At 36.4% G+C, this 16,334-nt stretch overlaps 1 long non-coding RNA gene across 1 annotated transcript in view; it reads right to left on the reverse strand.

Moving 5' to 3' along the window:
• LOC138709590 (uncharacterized) overlaps nt 1–16,018 on the reverse strand; it is a 514,896-nt gene extending 498,878 nt beyond the window's left edge. The window contains exon 1 of the long non-coding RNA XR_011334957.1: nt 15,946–16,018. This is a non-coding gene — a long non-coding RNA (uncharacterized lncRNA). The remainder of the gene's footprint in view (nt 1–15,945) is intronic.
• Between the last annotated feature and the right edge of the window lie 316 nt (nt 16,019–16,334).

Raw genomic sequence — 16,334 nt, forward strand, 5'->3', positions numbered from 1 at the left:
GATGAATGGATGCATGGATGGATGGATGCGTAGATGGATGGATGTATAGATCGACGGATGAATGGATGCATGGATGGATGGATGGATGCGTAGATGGATGGATGTATGGATCGATAGATGAATGGATGCATGGAGGATAGATGAATGGATGCATGGATGGATGGATGCGTAGATGGATGGATGTATAGATCGATAGATGAATGGATGCATGGATGGATGGATGCATGGATAGATGCGTAGACGGATGGATGTATGGATCGATAGATGAATGGATGCATGGAGGATAGATGAATGGATGCATGGAGGATAGATGAATAGATGCATGGAGGATGGATGCATGCATGAATGGATACATAGATATATAGATGGATGGCTGGATGTATGGATCGATAGATGAATGGATGCATGGAGGATAGATCAATGGATGCATGGATGGATGGATGCATAGATGGATGGATGTATAGATCGATAGATGAATGGATGCATGGATGGATGGATGCTTAGATGGATGGATGTATGGATCGATAGATGAATGGATGCATGGAGGATAGATGAATGGATGCATGGAGGATAGATGAATGGATGCATGGAGGATAGATGAATGGATGCATGGATGGATGCGTAGATCGATGGATGTATGGATCGATAGATGATTGGATGCATGGAGGATAGATGAATAGACGTATGGAGGATGGATGCACGCATGAATGGATGCATGGATATGTAAATAGATGGATGGATGGATCGATCGATAGATGAATGGATGGATGCATGAATGGATGCATGGCTATATGGATGGATGGATAGATGCGTGGATAGATGGATGTATAGATCGATAGATGAATGGATGTATGGATGGATGGATGGATGGATGCATGGATAAATGCGTAGACGGATGGATGTATGGATCGATAGATGAATGGATGGATGGATGCGTAGATGGATGGATGTATGGATCGATAGATGAATGGATGTATAGATCGATAGATGAATGGATGCATGGAGGATGGATGCATGCATGAATGGATGCATAGATATATAGATGGATGGCTGGATGGAAGGATGGATCGATGGATGAATGGATCGATAGATGAGTGGATGGATTGATGAGTGGATGGATTGATGAATGGATGGATGGATAGATGCGTAGACGGATGGATGTATGGATCGGTAGATGAATGGATGCATGGAGGATAGATGAATGGCTGCATGTATGGATGGATGGATCGATAGATGAGTGGATGGATTGATGAATAGATACGTGGATGGATGGATGCAAGGACGGACAGACAGACGAACGAATAATGGCCAAGAGCGTGTTTTCAACAGTTGCAACATTCACATGAGGTCCAGAGAAAACACACATCCGTATATCGTGGTTATCAAGGACGCTTCAGTGTAAACTTGTTGGCCGTTTTATCCTATTTATTACAGCCCTTTCTCAATGGTCCATTTGATTGAGTGTTTTAGGAACTCATCTCCCCTGAACTTTTCGAGGATGTACTTCTTGATTTAAGAAGTAGGCTCTATAATATGATTTTTGAAAACATTACTACTTTGACCCTTTTTTGAGTAGCCGCTTTAATGATTGCATATGGAGCCCTTAAGGACGAGCAGCCTCTGCCTAGCAACACGAATCTTCATTGAAGGCATGCGGTCTAATCACCAAGGCAACAACGAGAAAACGATGCTGATAAATTCTCTACCCAGCAAACTGAATACTATGTAACAATAATGTGCCAGGCCTGAGAATTCATTTCTGCAGCAATGCGGAATACTTCAGGTGAGCCAGCGGATTTTTAAGGGGTAAAATCGCTCTCAAAACGAGTGCTGTGGCTACTCTCGCAGCCTGAGTAATGGATTAGGGTGGGCACTCATGCGCTTTCCAAGTCTGTTCGATCAGATCGCCCCATGATGTGCGTTGCTTGTCGAGTGGAGGGGGGGGGGCGTTATCGAGCAGCAACCCGAAATATGTGCTCGTGGCCGCTGGTCAACTTCGCTGCATTCTGTGTAGACTGAGCTTGCTCAACCCGTCCACAGAAAAATGACAGTCTCTAATCGATAACTTGAAGCTCAGAATTAGACAAAATCTATCTATACTAATAATAAATCTGTAGCCGAAATTTTTCTGGTAATTTTCGATTTTCCAAAAATAATTGGCCCTAACATATATAATTAACCACCCTGAAACCGAAAATCGCTTTTTTTGAAATTTTTATTTGTATGTCTGTCTGTCTGGATGTTTGTTACCTTTTCACGCGATAATGGCGGAACGGATTTCGATGAAAATTAGAATATAAATTAAGTTCGCTGTAACTTAGATTTTAGGCTATATGGCATTGAAAATAAGTTATTTAAAGGGGGGGTTATAAGGAGGGCTGAATTAAATAAATCGAAATATCTCGCTTATTATCGATTTTTGTCAAAAATGGTACATAACAACGTTTCTTTAAAAATCATTTCCAATAAGTTTTATTCTTTGAAAAATTTTGATAGGACTGATATTTAATGAGATAAATGAGTTTTAAAATTAAAATAACTGCCATCTAAGGCGGTATAATGAAATAAAAAACAAATGACTTCGTCTATAAGGGGCCTTGGACAACAACAATCGAAAGCTATGAAACATAGCCTACAGAGAATGTTTCTTTGTTTGTATGGAGTAATATCGGAAGCTAAATTAACCGATTTGTATAATTAATTATTATTTCACCATTGGAAAGTGTAGTTTCTCTAGATGGACATAATGCTATAATGTTATTACAGTAACGTCTGAGTGAATCGAGGACAGGTAAGATTAAAATAGCTTCTTATGCACAGAAAACTTGATAGGCTACAATTTAAATTAAGTAACATATTAAACGATTTATCCTTCTATCAAACACGAATGTTCCCTGGATCAAATGTCCTATTTTAATTATGTAATTACTTTATATTTATTTCTAACGGGTGCAGCGGAGCGCACGGGTATGGCTAGTATAAATATAGAGAAAAGACAGGTGAAGAACGACCAAGAAAACAATGGACAAAAGATTTCGATTCTTTGTGAGCAGAACTGATCGAAATGATACATGATGATGATGATGATGATGATGATGATGATGATGATGATGATGATGATGATGATGATGATGACGACGAGATGTGATGATGAGATGTCTACTGAAGTTAATTGTCTAGGAATTGCTCGCAGCCATCTTTACAATATTAAAATTGCCCACACCTGTGGAGTAACGGTTAGGGCGTCTGGCCGCGAAACTAGGTGGCCCGGATTCGATTCCCGGTCGAGGCAAATTACCTAGTTGAGGTTTTTTCCGGGGTTTTCCCTCAACCCAATATGAACAAATATTGGGTAAGTTTCGGTGTTGGACCTCGGACTCATTTCACCGGCATTACAGCAGTAGTAGATGTAACATTAATAGTAGTAGTAGTAGTAGTAGTAGTAGTAGTAGTAGTAGTAGTAGTGGTAGTAGTAGTAGTAGTGGTGGTGGTAGTAGTAGTAGTGGTAGTAGTAGTAGTAGTAGTAGTAGTGGTGGTAGTAGTAGTAGTAGTAGTGGTAGTAGTAGTAGTAGTAGTAGTAGTAGTGGTGGTAGTAGTAGTAGTAGTAGTGGTAGTGGTAGTAGTAGTAGTAGTAGTGGTGGTGGTAGTAGTAGTAGTGGTAGTAGTAGTAGTAGTAGTAGTGGTAGTGGTAGTGGTAGTAGTAGTAGTAGTAGTAGTGATAGTGGTAGTAGTAGTAGTGGTAGTAGTAGTAGTGGTAGTGGTAGTGGTAGTAGTAGTAGTAGTAGTAGTAGTGGTAGTGATAGTGGTAGTGGCAGTAGTAGTAGTAGTAGTGGTAGCGGTAGTGATAGTGGTAGTGGTAGTAATAGTAGTAGTAGTAGTAGTGGTAGTGGTAGTGGTAGTAGTAGTAGTAGTGGTGGTAGTAGTAATAGTAGTAGTGGTGGTGGTAGTAGTAGTAGTAGTAGTAGTAGTAGTAGTAGTAGTAGTAGTAGCAGTAGCAGTAGCAGTAGCAGTAGCAGTAGGATGAAATTTTGAAACATATCGATAAGAATACATTAATGAATTTTACGCACATTATGTGGTATATGTCTATTAGTTTCATCAGAAAAAATATATTTTACATAAAAGTAACAAAATGAAATCAGTATTACCAAAAAATATATATTTTTACAACTTGTATTTCTTGATAAAACTATGTCAGTTTGCTTACAAATATTTTATCTTTATCCTGTAAAAATTTCAATGCGATAAGTTACCTTTGTTAGTTGCTGAGATAATGGGGCCATTAAATAAGAAAATTTAACATTGGCAGTATAGGGCAGTTAATCTTCTCTTAAAAACTGATGGTGTCTCAATATTCTTATTTATAACAGAAAAACCGTCAATAATAGTAAATTGCTTAACATAAAATACTTTTTTTCAATTTTAACAGTGCATATTTTGTTATTTTTAGTGCATATGTCTAGGTTTTTAATTGCATATGTGCCTCTTTTAGTGCATATGAATCCATTCCCTAGTAATGATAATACGTTACGATCCCTTTGTTATGTATATAAGAGTATTTGACATTAAGAAAAAAAGTATTGGTTTTATGGACCTTGTCTAGTACATTGTAGAAGCTCAGATAGGTATTTCTATGGCAACTGCTCATTTGTGGAATTGCCCCATATACTCAATGCTTTTTTCTTAACGTGGAATCCTCTATAGTATACGGAAAACAGGCATCTCAATCACTTTCAAGTGTTAACTTCCTTTTGGCCTTTCCATTAACTCTAAACATGAAGGTAGGCCTTTTTGTAAGGGGAAACTCCATAAAATTAACTAATTTCCTTGAAGATAAGCCTTGCAGAATGTGTAAGCCATTACACAAGCACAAACACAAACCCCCATTATTTCTACTGTTGGCTGTTGAAACCGAGTTTGTAGATTACAATCTTTTCACAATGTGCAAATGGTGCTTGCATGCTGGATTGCTCTAATTTGGACCGGAGTACATTCACGTACAGGCACTGCCCCAGTTTCTCTGCAACTTGTGGCAGTCCCATCAACTGTAACACTAGTGTCATGCCACCGATATTCGTGTCTGGCCACCTCCGTCCTACATAAATGTTTACGTCAGCGGAATGAATCGCTTTATGTTCTATGTCACGAAAGATTCAGATAAAAAAGCGGAAAAATTAGAAACTCACTCTCTGAATTCAAAGGCCATAGAAGTTTAATCCATTAAGGGCCGATTGTATAAACCATTTAATCTTAGATCCTCGTTCTAGTTGCACTTGGAATTTTGTGTTGTATAAAGTCTGATCTGAGATTAATTTGTCTTTAACTGAAGTCAACTTTGACTGAAGAAATTTCTCCGATTAAGTTAGATGATCCAATTTATTTTGATGTACCGAAGTACATATGATATTTTCATGCAGATATTCTGCTTTCTCAGATGATGAGAGAGAGATGGAACGGAGAAAAATTCTCTCCGGCGCCGGGATTTGAACCCGGGTTTTCAGCTCTCCGTGCTGATGCTTTAACCACTAAGCCACGCCGGGTACAATCCCGACACCGTTGAGAATCGTCTCAGATTAAGCTCCATCTCTTGGGTTCCCCTCTAGTGGCCGCCCTCTGCACTACGTCATAGATGTCTATGCACGCAGGACCGAAGTCCATACATGTGTAGAGGTGCACTCAAATGAGTGACTGGTTGGCCGGGGTCCGACGGTATGCACTATCACAAAGTGATTTAAAGACGGCGCCCATACCGTCGGACCCCGGCCAACCAGTCACTCATTTGAGTGCACCTCTACACATGTATGGACTTCGGTCCTGCGTGCATAGACATCTATGACGTAGTGCAGAGGGCGGCCACTAGAGGGGAACCCAAGAGATGGAGCTTAATCTGAGACGATTCTCAACGGTGTCGGGATTGTACCCGGCGTGGCTTAGTGGTTAAAGCATCAGCACGGAGAGCTGAAAACCCGGGTTCAAATCCCGGCGCCGGAGAGAATTTTTCTCCGTTCCATCTCTCTCTCATCATCTTAGATGATCCAAGTTCAGTTATTTCTTTTCGTGTTTGAAATATACGAATTGTGCAAATAGAATAACCATTATTATTAATAATAATAGATATGGTATGTACATTTATACAGGGTGTTTCAAAAATACGGCGCATAATTTCAGGTATGTATTTCCCACATGTAGACAATCAAAATAGTTCATTACAACATGTGTCCGGAAATGCTTCATTTCCGAGTTATGGCCTTCACAACATTGAAATTCACCGGAACGTTTTTCTTTCCGCAGGTCGTTGCCGTCAAAGGAGACATTAAGAGGGCACTCTGACAGTTCATTCCGAGGCGAAGGTTACATTCAGTGTTGTGTAGGCGTTAGACTGTGCGACATGTATTCAAATCAAGAGCTGGCAGAGTTACACTTCATGTACGGTAAGGCGGACGGCAATGCTGCGCTGGCTCGTCGTTTGTACCAGGAGAGGTACCCATAGCGACAATGTCCAGATCGGAAGACATTTGTACGTCTCCATTACCGTTTGTGCGAGTATGGAAAATTTAACTCGATGGATAGGTAGAGGTGGCCCAATTGCTTGGCCTCCACGCTCACCTGATCTGAACCCTCTCGATTTCTATTTGTGGGGCCATTTAAAATCATTGGTTTATTCGTCTCCGGTGCCTGATTTGGAATCCCTTCAGAATCGAATTGTGGCATGTTCTGAGGACATACGCAATACTCCTGGAGTTTGGGATCGTGTTCGCAGGTCGAGACATCGATGTGAGGTCTGTATTCAAGCAGGAGGTGGACATTTTGAACATATTCTGTAATGACAACGACCTGCGGAAAGAAAAACGTTCCGGTGAATTTCAATGTTGTGAAGGCCATAACTCGGAAATGAAGCATTTCCGGACACATGTTGTAATGAACTATTTTGATTGTCTACATGTGGGAAATACATACCTGAACTTATGCCTCGTATTTTTGAAACACTCTATATATATATATATATATATATATATATATATATATATATATATATATATATATATATTTCAATTTCTTGCCTTTATACACAAATAACCTTATATTTTATAAGGCTCTATCGTGTTCAGCAGTATCAAATAACTTAACCTATAATTATATTATGTTTATAACAACTATAAATGGATATGATAGGTACATTCATAAATTTTCAATTAACTGTATTACTAAACGAAAATTGTCGTTTTATAAAGCTTTATTATGTTTAGCAGTATCAAACACCATAACATGATAACAATTTGGAGAACGGTCAACCTTCTCTAATTGTCGGCCATTATTTACAATGCACAAAACAAACCAGTGTCTCCAACAGAGTGTACGGAAAGTCGCCAAAATGTAGTTGAAAAGTCGCTAGATTTCTCATTATCAACAAAAAAAGATTAAATTTTGTCATTATGGGGTCCTAAAAAGGTCGCTAAATCCCTATTTAAGCAATATAGCCTAAACGTTAAAAGAAATTGTCGTTGAAAACGAGTTAAAGTCTCTAAATTGGAGACACTGAACAAACCTGTACAACATGGCCAGCGCATCACATACTTCGCCTGTTTATGCGATGTTGCCAAATCCTTTTCACGTGAACTTAGATTGCATTTGAACCAAGGTAATTTGATCGCAGAAAAGTTTTATACAATAGAAGTGTCTGAACTCGGTTCACTTTCCGATATTCGATCAAAGTTGATCTTTAGTCAGGGAGTTTTATACAATTGGGCCTAATATTTCTAAACCTTTCATCTTGGAGACCATTTCTCGTTCAATTTGTGGTTATTCAGATGCAATGCTTCTTTTTGGACAAAGATAAGTTACACTCGCTGATAAGGCCAGTTATTGTGATACTGGAATGTTTCTGAAGCGCTGATGAATTCTCACAATGAGAGTGGGAAAATTCTGAGGATTTTTTTTTTTCAATTCTTCTCTTTTTACCGCAGATTCCAAATCAGATTCTGCCAGATGTTATATGCTATTTCACTTCTTTAGAATGTATATAATATTCATACCCCTAATGGGTTTAGGTCAATTCTAATTAAAAATATGTTTATTTTTTAATTAAGGCTGTAAGGGGCGTGGCATTTAAAGAGCCGTCAACATTATTTTTTTTTCATCAAAGAATTCTTTTTTACAAATTTCTGATTACAAATCTAGTAGCGTTTTGTTCTAAAGTTGGCTCCCTGAAGTTACTAGATGAATGTAGCGGAGGAGAACTTTTAATAGGTACAATATGTGTTACTTAAATACTAATTTTGCTTTCAAATCCATTTTCCCGTAAGTTTATTTTTCTTGATTCAACACCACATTCTTCATTCCTAATATTAATCAATCTGCTTGACATTTTTGCTGCAAGTATTTACGAGGTATCTACATGTTTATAGCATTTGTTTTGTAAGTAATGCTGTTAGTTTATTTCATTAATATTTTTTTATGAATTATAGAAAAAAATAGAATTTTCAAGATTTCAAAAATCTATATCCAAAGTGAATAAATTAGATATTCAATAAAATGAAAGCATATAAATGCTTATCTATGTCTTTTGAATGTAACAAAAAAAAAACAATTGCCAGCCTGTTCGTTATTTATGAAATTACTGTCATATAACATTTTGTCCTTGTGGCAACCCTTCAATAAGGGAAGTACTTTATATAAGAATCAGGACGTATTCAATGGAAACATAAAATTTACTGAATGAGCGAACTGTATTTGGTTACCTGTAACGATCCGAACGGCAATAATCTTCTTAAGGAGACCAGATAGGTTGGACTGGGTTGAAATATTCATTCATTCATTATTTATTATTTATTTATTTATTTATTTACTTAGTTATTTACTTACTTAATTACTTATTTATTTACTTACTCATTTACTTACTGACTTACTTACTTACTGGCTTTTAAGGAACCCGGAGGTTCATTGCCGCCCTCACATAAGCCCGCCATTGGTCCCTATCCTGAGCAAGATTAATCCATTCTCTATCATCATATCCCACATCCCTCAAATCCATTTTAATATTATCTTCCCATCTACCTCTCGGCCTCCCTAAAGGTTTTTTTCCCTCCGGTCTCCCAACAAACACTCCATATGCATTTCTGGATTCGCCCATACGTGCTACATGCCCTGCCCATCTCAAACGTCTGGATTTAATGTTCCTAATTATGTCAGGTGATGAATACAATGCGTGCAGTTCTGTGTTGTGTAACTTTCTCCATTCTCCTGTAACTTCATACCTCTTAGTGCCAAATATTTTTCTAAGCACCTTATTCTCAAACACCCTTAACCTATGTTCCTCTCTCAAAGTGAGAGTCCAATTTTCACAAGCATAAAAAACAACCAGTAATATAACTGTTTATAACTTGTTTACTTACTTATTTACTTACTTAGTTACTTATTTACCTATTTACTTACTTACTTATTCACTTATTTATTTATTTATTTATTTATTTATTTATTTATTTATTTATTTACTTATTTTCTTTTCTTATTTATTTACTTATTTACTTACTTACTTACTTATTTAATTTATTTATTTATTTATTTATTTATTTATTTATTTATTTATTTATTTTTGCATATTCTGCTTTCTTGGAATTTTAAAATTGATGTTATGCAATTTCAACTTCGAGCTCCAGTGGGAAATAATGTTTTAAATACTTTTTTTGAATGTAAACAACAGTATAAATTGTTCACTTCCAACTTCCAGTCAATCTTTCTCTGTTCGATATATTTTTTTTAACTTTGAGTAAGCTCAGAACTGAAGCTATTAAAAATAAAAAACATAACATCGTACTAGTTATTGTCTGCAATGTGTTCTTTATGTTAAATAAAAAATAGTCTTTATCATAGGAAGAGTCCACTGCAAGAATGATGGATGTCATTTGGAATATATTTTGCAGGAGAAGCAATTGAAAGTTTGAAATGCTTAGCGCTCAAAGCTTAACTGTGATTTTCCGATCATTACTGGACAATGCCTATCAGTGTTAATGCCATATAACTCTGTATGTACATTCTATATGTCTTAAGCTATGCATTGACAGTCTTGGTTCATTTTCGACAAGAAAGTGACACCCATCATTCTTGCAGTGGACTCTTCATATGAAAAATTGAACCTAAAAAATTATTTGAAAAAAAAAAAAATTAGGCCTACACATTTGAAAAAAAATTAAGGAAATATAACAAACATGAGTAACAGAAATTCTATTGCATTTAATAGATAGACGGAGGTATCAATGATGTTGACGTAAAATTTCAACTTTCTACCTTTAATAGTTTAAGATCTGAACGTACCAAAACTTTGTAAATTTAACATTGTCAAGGTGGGAGGTACCTGATACCTTAAAATCTTTTCTGCCCATAGATATAGAAAGATTTAAAAATAATTGTAATTTTATACCTCAATAACAATAGAAATCCAAGTTGCATTTTTGTAAAAAAATAAAATGTTTTCCCTCATTCGAGACTATTTTTTTTTTAATTTATTGAGTATGCCCCAACGAGTATAACTCATATGTAGGGGCTATACAAGAACACATACATACATACATACATACATACATACATACATACATACATACATACATACATACATACATACATACATACATTATACAATATAATTAAAAAGTCATGAAACTACAGTCTGAGAAAAACAAACAATAACACAAGAATTTATGAAAGAAAGAAAGCAAAATAAGAACAAATAGTAAGATAATATAAAGTTTTGGGCAGAAAGAAGAAAAAGTTTGAAACCATGAAATAAATAAATCGCCTGATTAAAATAATTAATCTTCCCAAAAACGTATTTTTAAACAATTCTTAAACCACCGGCAATTTGATAAAAGTCTATATTCTAAAGGAAGTTGGTTAAAAGTTGTTAAAAATGGTTAAGTCCTTTCGTTCCATAAGTTACTTAGCTATGCTGAGAAAAATATATATTGTCTTTTTGTCTTGTTAAATAAGTAAGTATACCTTTATTAAACTGAAATGTAATATTACTGTGTTGTAAATTGTTAGTAACTTTGTACATGAAAATAGCAGCACCTAATTTGATAACTGATTCAACTGGTAGAACGAACGAAAATTGATATAGATATTTAACTGGAGTCAAATAATGAAAACCCAATAAATTTCTTAAAGCTCTATTTTGAATAATTTGTAAAGGTCTCAAAGTAGTTTTCTTATTATGTCCCCAAATAAATGACATACATTAAATGAGAATTGATAAAAGCATAATATACATTCAATGACAAGATATAGGCAAAGATCTTTTAAGCCTTTTCAAAATACCAGACATTGGAGCAATTTTCCCCACAGACAGCCAAAATATGCTTATCCCATGTTAAATGTTCATCAACAATCAAACCTAAAAATTTAACTGATGCAACGTTTTGTATTACAGAATCATTAAACTTTAATTCTTTCGGAATAATATAATAAAGTGAGGGTTTAGTAAAAATCGTATTTCGACATTTATGATATAAAAAACTGAGATTATCTTACTTACTTATTTACTTACTTCCTTACTTACTTACTTACTTACTTACTTACTTACTTACTTACTTACTTACTTACTTACTGGCTTTTAAGGAACCCGGAGGTTCATTGCCGCCCTCACATAAGCCCGTCATTGGTCCCTATCCTGAGAAAGATTAATCTAGTCTCTATCATCATATCCCATCTCCCTCAAATCCGTTTAATATTATCCTCCCATCTACATCTCGGCCTCCCCAAAGGTCTTTTTTCCTCCGGTCTCCCAACTAACACTCTATATACATTTCTGGATTCGCCCATACGTGCTACATGCCCTGCCTATCTCAAACGTTTGGATTTAATCTTCCTAATTATGTCAGGTGAAGGATACAATGCGTGCAGCTCTACGTTGTGTAACTTTCTCCATTCTCCTGTAACTTCATCCCTTTTAGCCCCAAATATTTTCCTAAGAACCTTATTCTCAAAAACCCTCAATCTCTGTTCCTCTCTCAAAGTGAGAGTCCAAGTTTCACAACCATACAGAACATCCGGTAATATAACTGTTTTATAAATTCTAACTTTCAGATTTTTTGACAGCAGACTAGATGACAAAAGCTTCTCAGCCGAATAATAACAGACATTTCCCATATTTATTCTGCGTTTAATTTCCTCGCGAGTATCATTTATATTTGTTACTGTTGCTCCAAGATATTTGAATTTTTCCACCTCTTCGAAGTATAAATCTCCAATTTTTATAGTTCCATTTCGTACAATATTCTGATCACGAAACATAATCATATACTTAGTTTTTTCGCGATTTACTTCCAACCCTATCGCTTTACTTGCTTCAAGTAGAATTTCTGCATTTTCCCTAATCGTTCGTGGATTTTCTCATAACATATTCACGTCATCCTCATAGACAAGAAGCTGATGTAACCCGTTCAATTCCAAACCCTGCCTGTTATCCTGAACTTTCCTAATGGCATATTCTATAGCGAAGTTAAAAAGTAAAGGTGATAGTGCATCTCCCTGCTTTAGCCCGCAGTGAATTAGAAAAGCATCAGATAGAAACTGGCCTATACGGACTCTGCTGTAAATTTCACTAAGACACATTTTAATTAATCGAACTAGTTTCTTGGGAATACCAAATTCAATAAGAACATTATATAAAACTTCTCTCTTAACCGATATTATCTTAATTATTATGAAGATAATAATGAAAATATTTATTAAGAAAGTTGTTAGGATGATTCTGAAGATTACGAAAACGGTCATCAATGTGACAATCGATGTGAGAATTGTTACTCCTACAGAACGTTATTAAAAATTAGGCACCGGCCTGGATCATAGCTGTAGAGGTACTGATTTGGAGCTTAAATCAATAATGTTATGTTGCGTGGTAGGCGTGGCTTACGCGTGCTGCTACGACGTGAATCGCTCGTGGGATACGGACGGGGTCAGTAGACAGATGGAGCTTAATAGAGACCCTTATTAAGCAACTCATAGCTGATAACAAAATTTATGAGAGGTAATGAGCAGTTTAGTGTAGTCATTGAGATTAACAATATTGTGTGGAATCACGGTACATGCCAGATTATAACCTTGCCAAGAACATGGATGTTTTCACATTATTTTAATGCCTTTTGTTATTTGTGGGGATGGGTTGGAATTGTGCCGACAACATAACCCAAATTTCCCGTCTATGTGATTTCAGAATACGGTCAAAATTGACTGGAAGTAAAACTTCAACAGATGTACCGAAAACCATTAATACCTTACATACTGAACCGTATTTTTTGGAAATAGCGATAAGCGCGAAATTTTCCATAATTAGTACTTTCTACAGTACTGTCACAAGAGGTCTGAGATTTGCCTGTAAATCCACGAGCTTATACAGAGTGTTTCAAAAATAAGGGGCAAAATTTCAGGTATGTATTTCCCACATGTAGACAATCAAAATAGTTCATTACAACATGTGTCCGGAAATGCTTCATTTCCGAGTTATGGCCTTCACAACATTGAAATTCACCGGAACGTTTTTCTTTCCGCAGGTCGTTGTCATTACAGAAGATGTTCAAAATGTCCACCTCCTGCTTGACTACAGACCTCACATCGATGTCTCATTGACCTGCGAACACGATCCCAAACTCCAGGAGTATTGCATATGTCCTCAGAACATGCCACAATTCGATTCCGAAGGGATTCCAAATCAAGCACCGGAGACGAATAAACCAATGATTTTAAATGGCCCCACAAGTAGAAATCGAGTGGGTTCAGATCAGGTGAGCGTGGAGGCCAAGCAATTGGGCCACCTCTACCTATCCATCGATCAGGAAACCTTCGATCCAAGTACCGGCGAGCCGTACGACTGAAGTGTGCAAGAGCGCCATCATGCAAGAAGTGAATGTGTTGACGATTGATCAGTGGAGTGTCTTCTAAAACATGAGGTATGGTGTTTTCCAGGAAGTTTGTGTACGCCTGCCCCGTAAGTCTGTTTACAATTACATGGGGTCCAACTAATCGATCACCAATGATACCGGCCCACATGTCAGAGTGCCCTCTTAATGTCTCCTTTGACGGCAACGACCTGCGGAAAGAAAAACGTTCCGGTGAATTTCAATATTGTGAAGGCCATAACTCGGAAATAAAGCATTTCCGGACATATGTTGTAATGAACTATTTTGATTGTCTACATGTGGGAAATACATACCTGAAATTATGCCCCGTATTTTTTAAACACCCTGTATAACCATAGGTAATATATAATACAACCAGAACATTTTGATAACTAAGATACTGTTCTGTTTTGTCTTTTTGTCTCATTTAAACATTTATAATGTTATTTATTTCAATGATGTATGTTATTCGAAGTTACGAAATCTTTCCACGCCGACCAAATGCTATTTCGAGAATGATGAGCGAGACTCGAAGCGCACAAGAATGACGGGACGAGACTCGAAAGACAAATGCAACGAACACAGCGAGCGAGAGCGGCAGTTAGTTTTTTCATCTCTGGTTTATATGTCATAGTTTTTAAGCATGGAGATCTTGCTGCATTCTTTTATCTCAAAAGTGTTTTAATATTTCCTAAATAATAATTGTTATCAGTCACAAAGGATCAAAACTGTACTAAATTTGTTTATACGAGCTGTGAAGCTTTTGATGTTTAATCGCCAATAATTTTCTACTAAAAATCTTTTAAACTGATCTACCATGACAATAAAAAAAAGGAAATATTATCATAATGTCTTTCAGTGATGTCGTTAACAACAATCGAAATCTATATTCAGGTTTGATATATTTCAGATGGCCTTGTTTACAATTATGATTAAATAATAGCCTTCTATGAAGACTGGACAAATTAAACGCAGCTTGACTTGGCTCTCGGTTAGGAACACGCACATCAGACATGCCAGCATAGCCTGCCCATTATCAATCCGTAAACTACTGCATATTTTTTACTCACACAACTTATATTAATATAATAACATTCACATTATTACACAGGGCTGCCATAAATGAGCTTTCTGGTTTCGAACACGCGTAACTTACCTTCAATAAAACTCCATCTATTTGAAATCCATACCGATAGAACCGAATTATTTAAACAACTCGAGTTGAGTAGAGTTCCTGGGTAGCTCAGTTGGTAGAGCATTGGTAAGTTTAACCAAAAGTCCCGGGTTCGATGCCCGACCCCGGAACAATTTTTCCCTCGAAATTATTCAAATCAACGTCACAGGGAGTTATACCTGAAAGCTCGATTTGCATAGGCTAATACACGTCACTGTTCGTTAACTGTAAAACCACAATTTCAGTCACACAATGTTGGTTGCTTGACGGTTGTCAGCCCACTTTGAGGTCTGTGGATATAGAGGGAAAAATTGGGTCGGTGTCTGGTAAAGTTCCTGGGTAGCTTATTTGGTAGAGCGTTGGTACGTTTAACCAGAGGTCCCAGGTTCGATGCCCGGTCCCGGAACAATTTTTCCCTCGAAATTATTCGAATTATTTGTAACGTAAATTCATGTTTTGTGTATCTTTCTTAATTTATCAACAGTCTAGAAAAACAATCTCACTTTGGTTTCCAATGAATTTACAGAAGAAGACAAAATGTACGACTATTTCATGTAAAAGAAAGCATTACCACGCACACTTAAAATTCTTCGTGAACAATTGATGAGTTTGCTGCGCAGACAAAAGGCACTAAACAGACATGCTTTTGTTGAGAATGTAGTGATTTTCATACGCACTTATAGAAATTAAAGCGAGAGATACGTCTGGTCCTATATTTAAAATTGGATACCTTTAACCTTATTGAGAATACAATTCCACATATAAATTGAACACCACTATACATTGCTTCAATATTCGGTACACTCATAAATGAAACATGACACTACACATATAAAACTACTGAAATCGAAATGAACTTCACAATAACGTGTCAGATCCTACCTTCTTGTAATGTATCGCCCTCCATCTTATATCTGATAATGTGGCTGTATACTGCTGAATATTTCCAAGTCCTGAAAAAGACAGAGAAATTGATTTAATGGCAGCAACGAACTGTATTTATACTAATGATAAATATGCAGCCAAACTTTTTCTGGTAATTTTCGATTTTCCAAAAATAATTGGTGTTAACATGTAGGGTAAACATTGGTAATTTCGTGATAATTTCATGAAAACTAATTTAAACTAAAAATGTGTAAATATATCCTTATTCCGATTTTTTCATATAAAAGACGATAACTTGCTGTACAAATCTGGAGTCATAAAAGATTGGATACGTTCTTGAATATGTGCCAAAAACCACTTTTACAACTTAAGCTGAAAGTTTGGTT

The sequence above is a fragment of the Periplaneta americana genome, chromosome 11, assembly GCF_040183065.1.
Source record: "Periplaneta americana isolate PAMFEO1 chromosome 11, P.americana_PAMFEO1_priV1, whole genome shotgun sequence".
NCBI lineage: Eukaryota > Metazoa > Arthropoda > Insecta > Blattodea > Blattidae > Periplaneta > Periplaneta americana.